Raw genomic sequence first — 20,583 nt, 5'->3', positions numbered from 1 at the left:
CTCTCCTTTTGCCTCTAAAGTAAGATCCTGTAATCCTTACAGAGATAGAAACTATGACATTTGACAATAAATATGCTTCTTGCAATTACACTCTCAGATTTATCTAAGAAGATTAAAGCTATGTTGGAGAAAACCAGCCCATCTGACTGGCATTAGATCCGGTGACAGTTCATGTCTGTAATTGGAGCAAGTGGTAAACAGGTTTTAGTGTCATATATTTCAGATTAAACAAACATTGTCTTGAATCTTATTTTATGGCCCATTGCATGGCTGCAGACCCTTTAGATCATACACACTTAAACTAACAGGTTCTGTGAGTTACATATGATGGCCCATAAGCTATAATGTGATACTTCAATTAGTAAAGCCTGATAACAGTTGTGGAAGAAAATACTCCTTCCAATGGTTTCACGCTCTTCTACTGATCTACAAGTAGCGCCACTATATGCAGCAATGCAAAAAGACTTCTGCTAGCTAGCACACATCAATGTGAACAATGCAGGACTTTAAAAACAGACTTTACAAATGTTTAATGGAAATAAAATCAACACTGTTGTTAGACTACAAGGATTCGCACAATGCATCTTGGTAAATAACACTAAAGAAAACTCCACCGGCAACGTGGTATCATGACTTCGCGTAAACATACACGGCGACTTTCTGAAGCCAAGGGGCGTGTTATCTGTACACATTTTGAGCTGTCCGCGTGTATGTCTACGTGGCGTGTTATCACCGTCTTGCTGTATTATCACGAGAACGTGTTATCGCGAGAAGAAAGCTATGGTTGAGTTTAGGAAAAGAAGAACCGGTTGGGTTTAGGAAAAGAAAAACGGGGTTGGCTTTAGTAAAAGAAGAACGCAACGGTTGAGTTTAGGAAAAGAAGAACGGGGTTGGGTTTAGGAAAAGAAGAAAGACAGTTGAGTATAGGAAAATAAGAACGGGGTTGGCTTTACACAAACAAGAGAGCAATGAAACGCCACACGCAGGATGCAATCCCCACTCTCCTGGGTGAAAGTCCAGTGTTTTACATATCCACCACCCCAACCGAACTCCCCAGGCGGATTTTCGCCGTTTCATACTACTCCCTACGCCGTAAATTCAGATGCTCACAAAGATCACAAGGTAATGTAAGTCAATGGAGGCCAAACCGCATTGATAAACAGGCTAAAAAGCAAGTATGCGTCTTTATAACACGGCAATCATGGCATACGAATTGGTGTGTCATACATACGCCATTTCATGAGATCAGTCCGCCACCGGGTACCTTTAAGTAAAAATGGCAATACCAAATGCTCAATTACAGCAAATTTGAACCATTTTATATACTGTTGGATAATTTTCTAACAAGGCATCATATTTCCTAAACCGATAACATGTTTTGTATGTAAAATCTTCAATTATAAAGTTGTGAAATAAATGTAGTAGAGGACGAATTACAATAACTGTCTGAAATGTAGTTTGGTAGGTAGGTAACTATAAGGTAGTAGCATAAAATGTAGGTAGGTGAGTAAATGTACTTGGTTAGTTTCCACCTCTGCCTGCAAGTGTGCAATCTGTAATTTGACATCCTCTGTGATAGTCAGTTAGTTAGTGACAAACACTAAGAACTCCTTTCTAGCACTGAAAACAAACTATTATGAAGACAATGTTATATCTTTACTTGATATTTTTGTCCATTTGTGTACTTTGCAGCTGCAATTATTTACTTCCTCTGAGAATAAATAAAGTTCATCGTACTTGTAAGGCTCTTGGTAATGGAAAGTGACTCATTGCTCTGTGTCAACAACTGTGTTGTATTCTGGGCTCTAACAATGCTAATGACATTGTTACCAACTCTGTTGATGGCTTTGCATCTTGTTTGCTCAGTATTGGATGAATTGTTGTTCTCAATTCAGAAGCTGCTCCCAAATCAGTAGATTAGATCAAATGAAGTAAGAATAAGCTTTATACATTTCATTTTCCTCAATGTAAAATCAAGAGGTGATGATTTATAAATGAAATCATTAATGGGACAGAAATGTAGTGGAAAACCATGAAAGCTAGTGTTTTCGAAAATAACTGATGAATTATTTATTATAGCTTGTGCTGCCAATTTTAGACACATGATGCAACATGCAAAGATGAGCTACAGAATTTATACCAGATACAGTACCGTATTTTGCAAATAAATTCAAATAATGCAAATAGGTTCTCTTTGAGCAAATGCAAATGGAGATGCACAAGAAAGTCTGAAATGCAGCTGTGTTAAATTATATATTTCATTTTTGTATGTACACATCACGCTTTATTTCAACTCTCTACTGTATGTGCACCATGTCTCTGGTTTCCCTCTTCCTATGTCTGTCCTATATCAACGTGGGCCGGTTGAGTTTTGTGGGAGAGCTTAACTCTTATCAGCTCTTCATTATATATCATATCATAACTCTCTGCCATTAATCGGCAACAACTGGAGAGCTGTTCATGAGATTTTTCCAAATGGAAACTTTCATTCCCATCTAATGCTCTAATGCTTATCTTCCAGTGCGAAAACAGATTAATTCAGTTTCCATTGCAGACTGATTTACCATGTACAATTCACACTCTGCGATAAGTGAAGATACAATGGAAGCTATTCAGCTCCAGCACTGTCATGATGTCGAAACTCCCAAGTAACAGTTTCTCTGATGGAAGAAAAAGAAGGCCTTGGATTGTACTCATTTGTATCACAACTGTATACACTAGTATAGATGAGACAGTTCTACTAATGTCAACCAGTTATTTATCATTCAGAAGCCACAGCCATGTTTAAGAAGCAGGAAAGACTTACAAGCTACAATCTTACACCTGCTGGTATATTTTCTTCTGTAACACTCCTCTATGTGCTGACACAGCTTCAAGCACACCATGATCTCACATATGCTGTGATACACATACACTGTTAAATGATTTAAGTAATCTATAACTTTTTTCCACCTCTGGCTACAACCAAGAAATGCAAGATTATCGACAGCCCTGACCGGCACAAACAGTAATTGATGCCTTGTGTATCATTACTAGCCACTGGAATAAGGCTTTTTAAGCTCTGAGCTGTCTTTAGGATGACAACATTTTGCCTGTAGCATTCTTATTACTGGGCAGTTGAAAATGCATCAAAAAGGGAATGGGAGTTTTGGCAGTGGGACAATTTAAGATTGTCATGCCAATTTAAGAACAAAATGGTAGTTATCTCAGTATCTTCACTGCAAAAAATTACGATTAAAGAACTACCAATTTGCAACAGCAGATATGTTTTCAAAGAAGCCACTCAGATTTAATCAACATAAAAAAGGAAAATGTTTACAATGAAAATCTGCAAAGTCACGAAATGTTTACAGTATCCTGAATGTATAGCATGTGTTTTGTTTTCCCTAGACTAACCACTTGTGGCAACTAAAGCATTATTAACGTTTTTAAGGACTTTGACTGTGCAGTATAAGAACATAGCACAGAAAAAAACCCATTGCCAGTTAACATTATAGACGCATCAATTACAATTTTGACAAAACCATTTAGTAGTAAAAAAGTAGACGTAATTAGTTGGAGATAGAGATGAAAGTCATATCCAAAAGTGTGGAGTTTTTCAAAGTTAAACTGGAGCCATTGGTGTTCATCAATAACTGTTTGGACCCACAATACATTAGACAGAAAAATGGCACTTCTGTAGAATGTTTAAATCATCTATATTACAGTATAGCTTACATTTAGCTTTAGATAGAGAATACACGACTCATCACGCAGCAAATATCAATTAATTGCATCTTAAATGTATAGAATTATAAACAACCATAATTTGACATCACATACACATTAGTGCATGTATAGGTTTCTGAGCATATGTGTGTAATTCAGACCTGTGTGTAATAACAACAGAGTGAAAAACATTGGAATTTCCCCTTGCGGGATTAATAAAGTATAAATTATTATTATTATTATTATAGAAAATAAAACAGACATCCCGCTAATCTGACTAATTGCACTCTCTTTGGTAAAAAACAATCAGCCAATTTAGTGAATATTTCCATGCATTACAAAGAGCTTTCCTTACCGTCATGGTTCATAAGTGTTTCAATGGCCATCTTAATTGTGATCAAATCCACGTGCGAGTGCTGTATATAAGCGCCGACTTTGAGATAAAATCATTTGAATGCCCCAGTTACATGAGAAATTGAGAAAAGGGAGTTATGACACAAACACACATCTTGGGCGCCTGGTTAGCTCACCTGGTAGAGTAGGCACCCACATAGAGGATTGCTCTTCCACGCAGCGGCCACGGGTTCGACTCCGACCTGCAGCCCTTTAATGTATGCCATTATCCTTCTCTCTCCCCTTTCAAGTCTAAGCTGTCCTATCCAAATAAAGGCCTAAAATGATCCTCAAAAAACACATGCACAACTTGAGAAAGATGTGGTATATCTCTGACACAGTATTTAGCTCTCTGTACAGTATACTAATATAAATTGATTAGATTAATATTTCTTTAAAATCTATATCTAAGTTTTGGCTTAATAAGTATTCTCTGGAGGGGATTTTTACTTTAAAAACATTTGACAGACAAGCAGAAACATGCTTTGCTCGTTTCTTCAAATATCTTTTTATGTATGAGTCACAAAGGTGTGAACTCAACATTTCGGTCTTCTAAACATTGTGATTATATACATTTTCTGATCTCTGTTTGGGGATTTTGGTCAGACAGTCTGTGCTACACTACAAAAAAAAACCTCAATTACTACAACAGCGTAGAGCCATGTGGGAAAACTGATGAGGTACTCAAACAGGAGTGTTTTTCTATGTTTTTAGTGTTTTTCCAGCTGCCTCTATGGTTTGTTTACTGTTGGGATGACATCGTTCATTTGTTATGCCATCTACCCGCTGAACTACAGTATGGTAATTATATGTATACTGCTGCTTCTCCGCAATGAGACTTCATGCATTTTCTGGTAATTGTCTTATATTGCACAACAGCTAAGCTAAAGGTGATTGAGGGTCTTTTTGCTTGACAAACTAAAAGACGAGCACATTCACAGATATAAGGCTGCAGATAGTTCACATTGCAGGTCTGGTTTTAAATGCTTTGCATCAGAGAGATGATTCAATCAAATAGCGCATCTACAATGTAGTCGACCTGGAATGACACATCAGTCTCTAACTTCCTAATTGAGCAGACACATCATCTCAACACCAAGGGCCCGTTCCAGGAAGGAGGTTTAACAAACTCTGAGTCTAACCCTGATGTCTGAGTTGATTTACCCTGGGAGGGAAACTCTGAGTTTTTGGTTTCAGAACAGCTGATTTGAGTTGGTTCAATCAACCCAGAGTAGGTTCACGCGCGTGCACCACCACAATAAAAAGGCAGCATGAATGCAGCCATGATACTACGATTCACCATGGTAACAACCACAAAACAAACAAAACGGGTCGTCGGAAATACTCATGCGCACATACAGCGAGTTTGAACAAATATTTCGTTAAAAAACCAACACAGTGGCTGCTGCAAAAGAGAGAGAATTTGCATGGGAGAAAATTGCTGCTAAAGTAAATGTGTATATTCCAATATAGTGTATATCATATTTAATCATAGGTATAGCCTAATATTAATGGTTAAAAGGTATTGAACCTATAATCTATTTCATTTAGGTGCAATACTGCAGGCGAAAAAGTACTAGGCCTACTAATCCCATTCTGAGGCTGCAGCACCATCATTAACAGAATTATAATTCATAATCTTTTATTTCAAAGGGTTTACATCATTCACCTGCAATACTGTGGAACTCCTTTTTAATGGCTCCTACTGGTTTGTGTCCAGGGAACACTACAAAAAATGTTTAAAACATGTTTCAGAGCAAGTCACACCCTTCTGACGGCACTTTGCTACAGTGGCTTTACTAATATGCTCTGCATCACCAATGTTGTAAAGAAAACTGCCGTTTGCAAAAAAAATATCATGTGACACAAATAATCTGCTGGGATGTAGAGCATGGGTGATAGGTGACGTCAGTGAGGACAGATAAGGTTATGTATCCTAGGCTACGTAACTGATAGACTGGGAAGAAAAACGATAGCCTACCGCTCAAATAGGAAGTTATCTGGAAATGAAAATGTGTCGGGGCCTCAATATCATCTCCCGACGTATGTTTAACACCCTGCGAAGTAATACAGCTTCTTCATCAATGGGATTGTTGACAAAAGGATATGCCAGTTTTGAGAAAAAAACGTTTTATAATAACAAACCAATACGCTTTTTTATTCATGCAGATAAACTGCGCTAAAATGCGCCTGATACAGACTGAATGAATGAAGAAATGAGGAAATGAGAGAGCGCTGTGTCAGAGGGGAGGAGACTGAGAGAAACTCTAGGTTTCTTGAAGAAAACCTGTTCCCGACCAGGTTAGGTTCACAGGCTCAGTTACCATAGTAACTGACTCTGAGGTTAGGTTACCTCTTTTTGAAACAGAAAACCCAGAGTTTCCCTCATGGGTTAACAAACTCAGAGTTTTCACTAAACCTGCTTTCTGGAACAGACCCCAGGGCTTTCTCCAGTTACTTCCCTGCTCGTTCGATACCTGTGCTCCCAGACCCTGCAGAACCATGGGTAATGAAGGCACTGTCAGCTGCGAATTCATTCGTAGATCATCTGGTGATTTTATTAATGCATGAAGACTTGCTGGGTAGACCCGCACCTCACCCCCGCCCCTTAAGAGAACATGATTAATGGTGTTCCCCCCCCAAACTGCATCAGTTAGCCAGTGCTATCTGGTATTTGTCTTTACAAGATTGTATCGACTTTTGGGAGATCATGCAGAAAATGAACTGTCATGTGCACAGGAGCTTGCTGAATGAAGGCTGGTTTTACCTTCGTTCTGCGGGCGAATAGAAACAAGCCTCCGCACGGAACCAGATACCACACAGGGGCTGTGTAGATCATGGTGCCCAGTCACCTCCCTGGTCTCTTTCTGAGAAGAGAAATCTTGTTCTGGCTTTAATAAGTATAACTCCCTGCTTCTTTTATGGGTTTTAACAGAGGTCTCAGCGAGGATATTACAACATATCAAGCTGTTCCACTGTTTGGTTACACCACATAATGGCATCATTATTTCTTTGTTTGCATGCAGATCGAGAATTTACCACTGCACGCTGACATCAGGCTTTGTCTTTGTGCTCTGTAAATGGCTACTTATAGTCAGATTAACATCTAAGACCAACATTTTTCTCACCCCTCTTTTATGGCTTTTACACATTTGCATGGACTTCAGAAAGCCATTATGCCTACATATTACGTGCTTTACTTTACATAATGACATGTTTGTTGTTTATAAGTACTTCTCTTCAAAGACATTGTAACTGCTCTTAAAACATTTAAAATTCAATACAGCAGGAAACTTTGATCTTGAAAATCCAATATGACAATGACTTGCATTGAAATCACAAATTATAATTGAACCAAAACCTTTTTTTTTTGCAAACTTGGGCATGAGGCGCATTTTAAGTTTTGGTTCAAGAACTCAAAAGCTTTCTGCAGGCAAATATAGACATTTAGTATTTCCAAAAAACACAATATCAGCACATCTATTATGTTATTATCTTTCTGCGGTATACTCATCATTAAACCCATTTTAACAATCATTCACCCAATTGGTGGCCATTTTTCAGAACTTTTCACCCTTTAAAATCAACTGATAATAGGGTTAGGTTTTTTTTTTTCTTTACCTACTTCCAATTCACAGTCAAATCTCCAAATCTAGAATCACTGACAGGTAGCAGAAGTCCTCCACCAGCCATTTTGGGGTGATCTGCAAGAAAAAGATTGCATCAACAAGGCTGATAATGCAAGTTAAGCCTGGGGCTGATTTTCCGACAGACCTGAGCTGAGGCCATAAGGGAGCAACCTAGAACCGGTGGAAGGCAGCCCTCTTATTGAGGCAATTCACATCCGCCCGACAGAGGGTGGAATGACTGCTATGGGAAGATAATTGTGCCTGTAGAAAAACCAGCTATGGGAACACTAGGAATTTTATCAGCAAACCACCTTCCTCTTTTACAGATAGGGTGGGATATAAAAACTGGCAAGGTGCAGGTGGGGAAGCAGGCAGTGTCATTACCGGAGGGTGACTGCACACACGATAACCCAACCCGCTCTTTTATTCCTTTCATTTTGTTTATGCTCTCCACTTGGTTGCGTGCTTGATGAGGTAAGCACATTGGTCCCGTGGCTTTTGAAATCAATTTGATTCTGGATTTGTCTCCACAGACACCTGACGGACCGTGTGGTGCTGCTCAGTTATGGGGCCTAGGGGAGTGCACTGGCTGCCCTCCCTCCCTTCAGACACCGAAAGAGGAGCTGGTGATTAACTGTGACACAACAGCACTCCTCACTAACTCAGGCATGAGTAGACATGCAGCCACAGCCTCGCCTTGTCTCTCTCTGCTCTCCAACTGTGTTGCAGTCTTGGGTAGAAGCCAAAAATACGCAGTTTTTGGATGAGCGTTGTTCCTGTGAGAGACTGTAAAGTAGGTTGAGAGGACAGCCATACCCACAAGTCCTCCAAGCTAATGAACATTCTGGAAAATAATTAGTGGGATGCAGCCAAGTGTTGTCTTTGACCTTAGCAACCTTCATCTGTCTCCTATTTAACAAACAGCTCCACTTTACTGCTCATAATGGCTCACTTATCCACTGGTTTTATTGTATTAGTAGATTAATATAACCAGTATTACATGTTGTCCGCCCTTGGAAACAAATGACTCCTGTCAAATAGTAATAGGGAAACTACATATGACATGCTTCAATAAACCTAAACTCAAAAAGGTATTGATTTACTGATATATACAGTACCGTATATGTTTAGGCCCCTAACAGGTCTACAGTCATGATAAATAATACAGATCTTAAAATGGACTTCACAGGCGTAGGGGGGAGGGTGGGGGAAGGAGTTTAGATATTCTCAATTTCAAATCAAATAAATTTTTTCTTAAATTATTATAAGATATAGGATGCATTGCGACGTATGAAAGCATTGTAGCAAATCATTATTGAATCTGTTATTTTTAATTAGCCAATACGGATACTTGGATGTTTAAAAAAAGTCCAATGACATATTCTGCCACCAGCAGTTGGTTTCAGTTGAGCATTTATAATGGTGGGATTCATAATAACGTGTCTGGACCTATAAATAATGTTTATTATGTTAGTTAGCTAGTTAGCTATATACACTAATACTGAGAAATCTGGAATAAGCTAATATTGGTCGATGCATTAGCCGGACCAATTTTTTTGTTGGGTTTAAATACAAATTTCTTGTTTTATTTAACTTACAAACCAAAACAATACTCAATTTACAATGACATAAAACAGGGAAAAGCAGCATAGACCAAAATATTTAGCATTTATCCTTGATACATGAAGATAAATGACGATGAATTGATTATCCAAAATTATAGTCACTGCGATTAACTTTTTCTTAATCGTTCCCCTCATTAACTAATTGTGTGTTGTTTATATGCTACACTGATATTATATTAATCCTCAAAGCAGACAGTCTTCTCATTTGGGATACAGACTGTAATGTCAGCACAGCAGACTGCTCCTGACAATTTGCAAAAGGATTTTTCAGCAGGTTGCTGTCAGAGGGGCCTGAACCCAGTCCTCCCGGCTGAAGGATCATCTCCTTAATTACCAGGTCACCCTGACAGTGAGATGAGGTATGATTAATAAGGGACATTACATTTTAAGTGTTAATAACAGTAATATGAATCCAGGACGCTCAAGGATTATTACAATTATTTCTGTCAGATTGTTCGGGGAGAGAGAGGGACATGCACTCATGGTTCTCTTTATCAGGCCTGAGATGATTAGTGGTTGTAAATAATTCCTAATATTTATGTTAACCGACTTTAGGCTAGTGATGCAATGCCTATGTGACAGAAAAGAGGCTTCCAGGTGAGCAAAAGAGTGTGTGTGTGTGTGTGTGTGTGTGTGTGTGTGTGTGTGTGTGTGTGTGTGTGTGTGTGTGTGTGTGTGTGTGTGTGTGCGTGCGTGCAAGGGAGCTAAGCCATGAATTGTTCTTTAAAAGGACAATTACGGCGCAAAATTAACCTAGGGGTTAATAACACATATCGCCATCTTGGGAAAACAGTCATGACCAGTCGAAACACGAACGCCCTGCTTGAGCTATGTTACTGGCTACTGGTTGCACTGTGTTCGTGGTTCGACTTGTCATGACTGTTTTCCATAGATGGAACGCAATCAGTATGGATAGAGGAAAAAGTGTCTTTCAGGGTGGATGGGTCACCCAGCAAAATTAAGCAAATACAAAAAGGGACTTCAACAATGTATTATTTTAACCAAAACCACAACGTTTTTATGCCTTAACCCAACCAAACCTTAACCATAGCTTTGTAAAAACGTCATGATGCTGACAGGGGCATCAGTTTAGAAATCACCTGTATCTGTTTAAATGGGAAAACATTTAACACATTAATTTGTAGGACTTGTTGGTTGGAAGATAATTGAAAGAGTACGGAAATGCACTCAACGTCAAGGATTGAAGAATATATATATAAAAGTAGGAGTGGTATGAATCAAGACTTTGTTTAATTTTGCCTGTTTCCTCCTCCAGCTTCTTTGTTAGAAGTCGAAGAGTGGCTGTGCACCCAAATTAGTCCGATTACCACACAAATATGGAAATAAACATCTTCACCGGAAAGTCCAACAGCGAGCTGACATGCAATAGTTGTTCTCACCGCAAGCCGAATAACTCAAGGTGAGATCAATAGGCGAGGCCCCTTCTACACAAAGAGAATTTTCTGCAAACTACTCCTAAAGAGCCATTATTTACTGCTTGCTCACGCTGCGACAAATGAACTCAGCATGGGCCCATTAATGTGTAATTAGAGAAAAGAACAAGACAAATATTTAACAACACAAGTGCTTCTGCTCATTAGATCAGCTTCAATGGGCAATTATTAATGTTTTCCAGGTTTCAGTTGCAGTGATGAGCTCAGGTTACAGAAGAGAGTTCAAGCGTGATTTATTTTTATTATGATTTAAACTGTCAGGTGTGCTAGATACAACAGTTATATATATTTTTACTATTACTTTCGAATAGTATTTGTAATAGTAATAATATTAATATAAATAGTTCATTGATCTTTGTTAGCAATGCAAAGTCTTAAGATGAAGTCATTGATGTCAAGACGACAATTGACCGTTCGCAAAACCCCGCCCTCGAATGGTCCTTGTCCAATCCTAGCTCAGCAACTGTAACTAAGGAGAAGGACCCCCGTCAAACAGCAAGATGGTGAAATGATGCGCCTATGGTACCTGCAAGTCTGACACCAGGTACCCCAAAAGTTTAGAGGGAGGGGTCGGTTTTTTTTCGCCTTTCCAAAGTCCAAGACCCAAGCAGAAAGATGCCGACAATGGATTAAGCAGCGTGGGAGACCTCACTCACAGCTAAATGCCTCGAAGATTATAGCTACATATGTCTGCTCCAAGGTAAGTAAAGCTAGCGAGCTAACTCATGGCAGTTCGTGGAAATGTGACGTTATTTGAATCTATTGATACGTGTTCACGGAGACAACACGAAAATGTGAAGTAATGTAGCCTATTTCAATGGGAAGCATATTTTGTGGCCACAGAACGAAAATGGTAGGGAGTAATATAAAAAGCCGAAAATCCGCGGCGCGTCTCCCGGCGTTTAAGGCGCCCTTTCCCCCTAAGTTTTTTCCTAAACCAAACCTCCGCCATCCCGTTATTGTGGCGCGTCCCCAGCGGGCCGCTTCGCGGGCCGCTTCGCGGGCGCCTCCTGGCTTATGGAGCGACCTTTTCGGCCGCCTCCCGGCGTCCTTTCCCCGAGAAAATAACGTGACATTTACACGTAAAAAACGAGAATAACGTCTCCGTGAACACGTATCAATAGATTAAGAATAACGTTGACATTTACACGAACTGCCGTGAGACCGGGTTGCAATTATCAATAAGTAGTTTAAGTAGCTAAGTACATAACGTTACAATCTGTAAAACGGGACTTAAGTTAGTTGTGGTTCTATATAGCATTATTATCGAAAGTAGTAAAGTTAGAACATTAAATACTTTATTATTCCGTAGGAAATTCAGGCAGCCTGATAGCTGTTAGCCTATCAAGCACATGTTGCTATCGACACAGATAATTTAGCAAGAGGTTGACGGTCATTTTACATATCCCTCCACTGCATATTGCAGCCCTTTCTGTCGTGCCCTGGAGGATATGTTTGCTACATTACTCCAAAACCAATCACTTATACCAATAGGTATGGAGCTTAACCCAGCCATGGCTATGTGTCTGGTTCTCAATTGTTTGACGGGCGTAGTAACAATAACTAGGGGGCGTGGCTTTTGCGAACGGTCAATTATCAGGTAAAAATGCATTTAAAAAAAAACAATGACAGTTACAGTTCCCCAAATGTGAGAACGTTCATGCTCGGTTTGAGATTGTCACTTGAATAAAGGTGACAAAGTTTTTGACTGTCAGACAGATGAAGCAAACACGGAATGAATTTGGTCTATAGGAACTTGAAATGAGCATTTTTCATCATTTTTGACATGCAATTTTTTGTTCACCAGATAGGATATAAGTTTTTCTGTCTTCCGTTTGGGGCTGGGCAGGTAGTGTAATGCTGGCCTTTTTTGTCTGAAAACGATGCTGACGAGAAAATTAAAACTGAACCAAAATAGTGAAATTGCGGGCCGTAAAAAAACGAAAACAAGCAGAAACACGCTGTAGAGTTGAGGGGAACTGCAGAGTCGGGCGATAATTCTCTGTGGGTTGTTGTGATTCCATTGTTATTATAAAAATACTAATCATAGCTGCTTTAGGTGTGTTGTAATAAAAGGATAAACAAATCAAACAACGTGAGCATGGATGTTATTTACTCCTGTATTGGTTTCTCTAAGAGGATGGAACACATAGAGCTGCTGGTGTATTCCCCAAAGACATTTTTTCCTGTGTCAGCCAGGATGGCAATGCCAGAGGAAAGAATGTAGGGCTGAAACGATTCCTCGAATAACTCAAATAATTCGATTACAAAAAATCCTCGATGCAAAATGACTTGCCTCAAAGCTTCGTTAAATCAATGTTACCAACGTTGTATCGCTGACAGTGTTTCCGCACGGATCATTATTACTGTCGCACACCAGACGCTTCTGCTGCTAGAGCGTAAATAGCGAGGGGCTAAGAGAAGAGACAGGCTGGAGAAAATGACAGAAAGTGCCCAAAGTTTGGAATCAGTTCAAACGTAATTAAAACGAAAACTCTGTACAGTATATCTACTGCAAAATCAAACTAGTTTACCACAATAATAGCACGACGTCAGTGCTTCAGCATCTCAACAGAAAACATGGAGTCTAACTTAATCCAAGGGGTTAAGCTTCGCTTCAGAACGCGAACCTCCGATGGCGCCATTTTGTTGCTACGAAGCGATCACCTCTTGTTAGCATTACAATGACCGCCATTTTTTTTTTACGTCACTTGACTGCGAATAACTTTACATCTGAAGCGTTTAAAGACTATTTGTCCATTGTTTATTTCTAAAGAAACACGACAATGTATAAAAGGCTCCATTACCTTGTATCTCACGCTATGGCTCCGTAGCAGACTCTTTTATAAAAATAAGCTAACGATTGTGTCATAACCAAGTGACTTACTGTCGCATAGTAGAGGAATTACCGTATAGTACAGGAGAAGCTCGCAAGCAGTTTCGACTTACATTAGCTGTTTCGGTTTAATTACTAATGTTAACTAGCATGTTAGTTAGCAATAATTAGCCTGTGCTTATGTTATCTCCTTACATATACCTACACTCTCCGTCTCCGTAAGATTGGAAATTATTGAGATTTCTCTCGGCACAGCTACCAGAAGACTTACAACTTTCAGACACGTTGCTCATGTCACATTTACGTTGTCTCTGTCAGTTGGAGGCTGCGCAGTAAAGCAAGAGATCACCGGAAAAGTGCTTCTAATAGCCTTCACTGGTCTCCGTCCAGAGCAACGGGGTCTATTGGTCCATTATATATATATCAATGACTTAATCAGCCATTCCACGAAGCGGACCCGAGAAAGTCCGAGTCGTATGGACGATGAAACTACACAAAAAACAAAGACAAGAAAATAAGTAGGGGTGACCACAATTTGATCTAAAGAGCTGACGCGTTGATCCCTTTGGAAAAACAGCTGATTCTCTCTCTCTCTCATCAACGATCTACTAACATAAGTGTAACAGAGCTGTTTAGCATTGTAATCAAATATATAAATGAAAATAGGTTTAGTATAACTAATATTTACATATAGGCCTATACAGATCAGTCTCAGGTTGAAACTGAAAGTTAAGTTGCACAACTTAATGTAATGTTTATATATGTTTATTGTATGCCTTAGTTTGAAATCATTTGAAAAAATGATTTCTTTAAAAAAGCAATGTAATATGGCACTTGAATGCACTTGTTTAGTTTTTTGAGAGGTGATATTGTAAGCAATGTAGCCAATAAAAATGCAGCTTTTTCCAAAAATTTAACCAAACTATTGTTAATTATTGCTCTTCAATAAAACAAAGGTATCTTATCCGATTACTTGATATATTGATGGAATAATCGGTAGAATACTCGATTACTAAAATAATCAATAGCTGCAGCCCTAAAAGAATGTATACCAAAAAGATGTACACCCATTAGTTGTTCCAAAATCTGAAGTTCCATTTGTAAAATATATGGAACCTAAAAATAAAACTTGAGTGGGGTTTGAGCTAACTTTATCATCAGCAACAGTATGTCATCTTTAGCTCTCTCAAAAGAGACAGAAAATCTCAGCTAACACTGAAATACTGTTGGATGTGAACCAAGAAAAGTCTGTTTCACAAGGATTGCATTAAATATTATACCTGGCCAGGACTTAACAGATGTAGTAGAGTTAGAACGGTTTGAATTAGACACAGACTGTAGGGACTAGCTCTAGTGGGAAAACTTTCCACCCTTTACTTGCTCACGTTGGTCTGATTAAAATGAATGCAGCAGTCTGGTTAGTTTGGCAGTGGTGAAGCTTCCCTATGTCTTGTAATGGTTAATTCATACGCTGGCTGCGTTTATTTTTCTTCTTTTCATTCCAATCCATAGTACATTTGGGGTTTGTTCGCGCTCACCTGAGGAGGATTCCTTCCTGTCCATCCAGTTCTCAGTGGCAGTTGATCATGCTCCCCAACATCCCCTATAATCCCTTGCTCTGCTTCCATTTGATGTCATCTTTTCCCAGGGATTAACACGAATGCCTTGAGGGCACGTGATAAGCACATCTTCTTAGAACAGTCCCGTCAATGAAAACCAGAATCCGGATACTTAAAAGTTTGACTTACGCACACAAGAACACACACAGATGCAGCCAAGCACACAACCCACAAATAAATAGCGTATCTGGATAAATTGAAAACGTGACGACCAGGCAGTCAATTATTTATTTAGAGCTTTAATAAACCCATGGCTATTTTCCAATAAGAAAAATGTGTACTCAATAGAAAAATGTAGTTGCTGGAACTTTGGCAGCTTTTGACTAAATAAAATTAGAACAAATAAAATTGCATTTGTCACAACAGCAGTTGTGTCTGTCAGTGTCAGTGAGCCCTGAGGCTAGAGGGTGGTGGCAGCAGTGTTTGGATAAGAACAATATTCAGTCAATTACACAATGTGGGATTTTGCCGGGGTCCCTGTGGACTGTGGATTTTTAGCATTTGCCAGCTTGTCCTGAAATGTACTTATTTCAGAAGCCGGCTGCACCATGGCATTTAGGTAATGGAATAATATTTGGCTTACAGCCTTTCCCCCAAATTTGGATTAAGCTTGTAAGCCTCAGACAAAAATACCATTGCTTGGTTTAGAAGTTTAGGGCCCATCTATTCACGCATATAAATGGTAAACCCCACAATGAAAGAGAGCTAAAACACATATTTGTACAGGTGAGAAAAATGAATAAAAACAGGCTTTAAAGGCTTCTCAAACACATGAGTTAATTTTTTCAAGCTCATAACAAAACCTTTTAGGAGGTAAAATGACAAAAGCTAAATGCACATATGACAAATAAGACAAGTAAACTGAGTGACAAAATGTTGAGGCGGGCTGTTAAATCATGCAAAAAATAGCGCTTTTATTCTCAGAAAAAGCTAATTGCTTGAGAACCAACCCATACTGTTAATGCTATTCAGAGTTACAAAATGGGATTTTATTCAGACAGTTTTTTATTGTGCGTCACTGGCGGCTGAAAATGAGAACTCTTAGATAAACAACATGTACAGTCAAATCACTTGTACGCTCCTGTCAGACAACAATAGAATCCGAAGCACAGAGGACTGAAGATAAGCTTAATGAGCAAAAAACAAAAGCGCATTAATACAGCATCCTCATGTTTTCCCAATTGAATCTGACACCTTGGTCTTCAGTCAATACCCAGTGATCAATACTTGGACCATGCTGAAACCAACATTTTCAGACAATGCCAAGGATAAATTATTTATTTATTGACTTCAAGATGGGAAAAACAAAAACAAAGTACATACACATTCACACAGACATAATAACCACGGTCTACAGAGACCTGTGTGTATATTAAGGGTCGTCGCTACTCTTAAAGTGCTCATATTATGCTAATTTTCAGGTTCATAATTGTAGAGGTTATATCAGAATAGGTTTACATGGTTTGATTTTCAAACATTTTTGTTGTACTGCACATTGCTGCAGCTCCTCTTTTCACTCTGTGTGTTGAGCTCTTTGTTTTAGCTACAGAGTGAGGCATCACACTTCTATTCCATCTTTGTTGGGAGTTGCACATGCACAGTACCTAGGTAAGGACTACTACTATGAGGTCGTGCCATGCAAGCAGCTAGGCGAGCATTATAACGCGTGTTACAAAGTGACGTACGTTTGTCACGGAAGTAAAGGCTGGAGGCAGTGTTTTCTGTTGGAGATGGTAAGTCCCTTTGGGGTGGACATTGGACTTTTTCACTTTGTAAACCTATAACGTGCACAAAAAAGATATATAACAAAATAAAGGAAAGGGAAAAAGCCAAAAAGCATAATATGAGCACGAACATAAAATGCAACCACCATTTATAGCCCTGTCTCCTGTTATTCTTTTGCCACTTATGCATAGACAAACAGGTAAATTTGCATCTCTCCAGGGGACATCCCTGCTGGGCTTTGTATGGGTTAGATTGCTCACGTTGGTCCGATTACTAAAATGTTTCCTTATTGTACTTCTAATCATTCAGCAGATAAGGGTGGGGTGTTCTCTAGGAGAAATAATAATAATGAGGGACACACAAAAAATTAATGAGGTTTCTCCTGTACTACTCCTCTAGAGGCAAGGGTCTGCTTAGTAGCAATGTCACGGAGCAGGAATTGGGACTGTTGTTTTGCGGTGCTATCAATTCATATGCTTTAATTGCATAACTAAACTGTTCTGCTAAAACAAGGCAAGCTGAAGATGCAGTGAGTGTGACCGGTTGTATTCTGTATCAGTAAATAAGATTTCTTGCACAACTTGCTTCGACACGCACACAAAGAAACCCTGCTGTCTTGTTTTGTAGTTGCATTTGTTGCAAAGTTTTAAACTAGAGCAGACACAAACTCAGTCCCAAGAGAAGCAATACGTTAGCAAATACCCTTTAGCAAGCCAGGGACTATTTCCTAATAGTATTTTAAAGCAGCTGCACTTGGCAATCCATCATGGAGATAGAAATCTCAGTCTGTCCCCTCATACTACAATAGACTTACCGTCATCACATACAAAGGCGCCGGCATATACATTTATGCACCAAGTAATTCGGGACTGCTTGGAAATAAATCACGACGCAACAAAATCATATAAAATGTGTCCAATCTCGATTTGATTACAGGTAACATTAAACTTTATCAGAAAGTTTCATCTGCCCGCTACGAAACTGGAGAGAAATCTGTGCCCTGCAGAGCAGGTAGGCAGAATGGACTCTGCTCAAGATAATGTCATTTAAAGAGAAGCTGTCCTACTTCTTTCCACACAACTCATGTCCCCCAAACTGAAAGTGGGATACAATAACCTCCTGCTACTTCTCAGGGAAACATTATGCTAAAGAAATATATTTTGGGGGGGAATGGCACTCATTTGAATTCCACCCACTGAGTAACAAGTACACAGGAACAAGTATATTTACCAATAATGGAGTGAAACAATAATTGATAGAGACAGAAATAGGAAAAGAGATGAAATTTACTGCCTTCTAAGCTTGACTTATCTCGGAATAGAGTTTACTATATTTACATTTGTGATACAATCTATGAACTGCAAACTGAAAGTGTGGGAATCTGCCATAAGATTTTCACGTTTACTGTTATTGTTCCATTTGTCAAGATACAGTAATCTTGTCATGCCTGCAAAGCCTACTGAACTGAATGTAATTGATTTAAACAGATGGGGAGTGTGTCAGAGAGAACACGCACACACAGACACACAAAGAGACGGCACTGACAGAAATCTGACAGAAGATATGTCAAAAATGAAAAATAGTACAATTTCTTTTATTTTCTTTCCTTTGTTGAGTGGGAGTGTAGCAATGTTTTTTTTCTACAATTCCCTTCTTTTGATATACTGGCATGATGAAATCCGCCTTTATTCTCACACCGCTGCCTTGACTGAGTGATGTTTCGTTCAAAAGGCGTGTTAATATTTGCATTTGCCTGATTGCATTGTGAGGAAACTCTTTCAACTTGGTGGAATAGAAAAAGGGGAGAACAGTATGGGAGAGTTTTACACATCCATCCTCAGCCCACACACCTCAGCCCTTCATCGCTGCTACCGCACCCAACCTTTGTAATTTAACCTGAGATATCAGGATGGGCGCCACTGATGCCAGGTGCATACTAAAAATAATGCTCTCTCATTGGACCCCTCTCCTAGGTGTGCTATTTTGTCATGCATTATGCATATATTCAAATATGGGACTCGGAAATGGATTACTTGAAAGGGCACCTGTGGTTCCCAGCTCAAAGATATACGCAACAGGGGAAATGAAGCGAACAGAGCTATCATTTAGCCGACGCACAGCTGTATGGAGAAGTGGAGAAACACTTTCAGACAGTTCTGTAATTCAGAAGTGGGTGATGACAGATAAATGGGGATGAAATCACAAGCAGCCTTGAGGGTATATGCAGGTATATGGATCTTTTTCTCTGTGTATGTGTACAAGACCATTAGCTTAATTACCTCTGAAATATAAATGAAAGTTGAAGCACAGTATAGCGCAGTATAGCATCAGTCCTTACCTATTTAATCACTTTCGTAAACAACTTGATGAATTTAATCGGTATGGGAAAAGAAAGAGGGAACTGACAGACCAGGTTTTTAACTTATAATATCACAAGACGTTTCAAAACATCTAAGTTTTACAATCAAATAAAAGAGGTATAAAGTGGAAGGGGATGCTGGTTTTGGAAAGTATTTTCACCATTGTGAATTACATTTTTTTGTTAATCTTTTATGATATCCTAAATGTTTCTGAATATACTGTAGAAACATGGCAGTCTTCTGGATAATTTAACAACACTACAGGTTTATAATATGGCCAGCAGGTTGAATTCTGTCAATTCTGTGTCATACCAAAATACCCAGGATGCATAACCACTGTTGTTATGGAGAATAAGCCATTCAGGACCACAAACCCAAGCTGGGGGTTTCATAACAGAAAAATCTAATCTAATGACACAGTTACTTATCTTTAAGCGACTGATGATTTAGCCAGAAGCCCATCCAAGCACTGCAGGTGCTCAACTGCCAGCCACCTAGCTGTATCTATGCAGAAAATGAACACTGCCTCTGGACGCCCAAACACTAACTCCTGTGTTACTTTATTACACATACAGTTCACAGACTTCAGGAGCTGCTCAGCACAGCCACATAGTTGTCGCTCCCTTAGTCCAAATTCTGATGGTCACTCAGATCCAGGTAAGCAAATGGAAGTGTATTACCTTTTGTTAAGACTACACCAGCAATGACCGTTAACATCTGGGAGAACACACCTCCCTTCCCCGGTTCATCCAGGATGGTCAAGGGAGTCAAAGTGGCAATTTATCTTACCTGAAAAAAGTAAAATGCCTATAAAATGCCATCCATCCAGATGCCATGATGACATTCATCACAGATTGATCAAATAACGGTATTTAGTTTATTCCTCAACAACCATAATTTCTCCAGCCACTACCAACTAGGGCTGGGATGATTCGTCACTAAATAAATAAATAAAACTTGCGTGCAAATCTGAGGTGTCAAGTAACAAAATACAAATACTTCGTTACCTTACTTAAGTAGCAATTTTGGGTATCTATACTTTACTGGGGTAATTATTTTACAGCATACTTTTTACTTCTACTCCTTACATTTTCATGCAATTATCTGTGCTTTCTACTCCTTACATTTTAAAAATAGCCTCGTTACTCCTATTTCAGTTTGGCTTGTTTTCATTCCGGCTTGTCATCGTTCTCACACACACACACACACACACACGATAAATTGCGCCATCCGG

Source organism: Perca flavescens, chromosome 10, assembly GCF_004354835.1.
Source record: "Perca flavescens isolate YP-PL-M2 chromosome 10, PFLA_1.0, whole genome shotgun sequence".
NCBI lineage: Eukaryota > Metazoa > Chordata > Actinopteri > Perciformes > Percidae > Perca > Perca flavescens.
Note: the sequence above shows the minus strand (reverse complement) of the source record.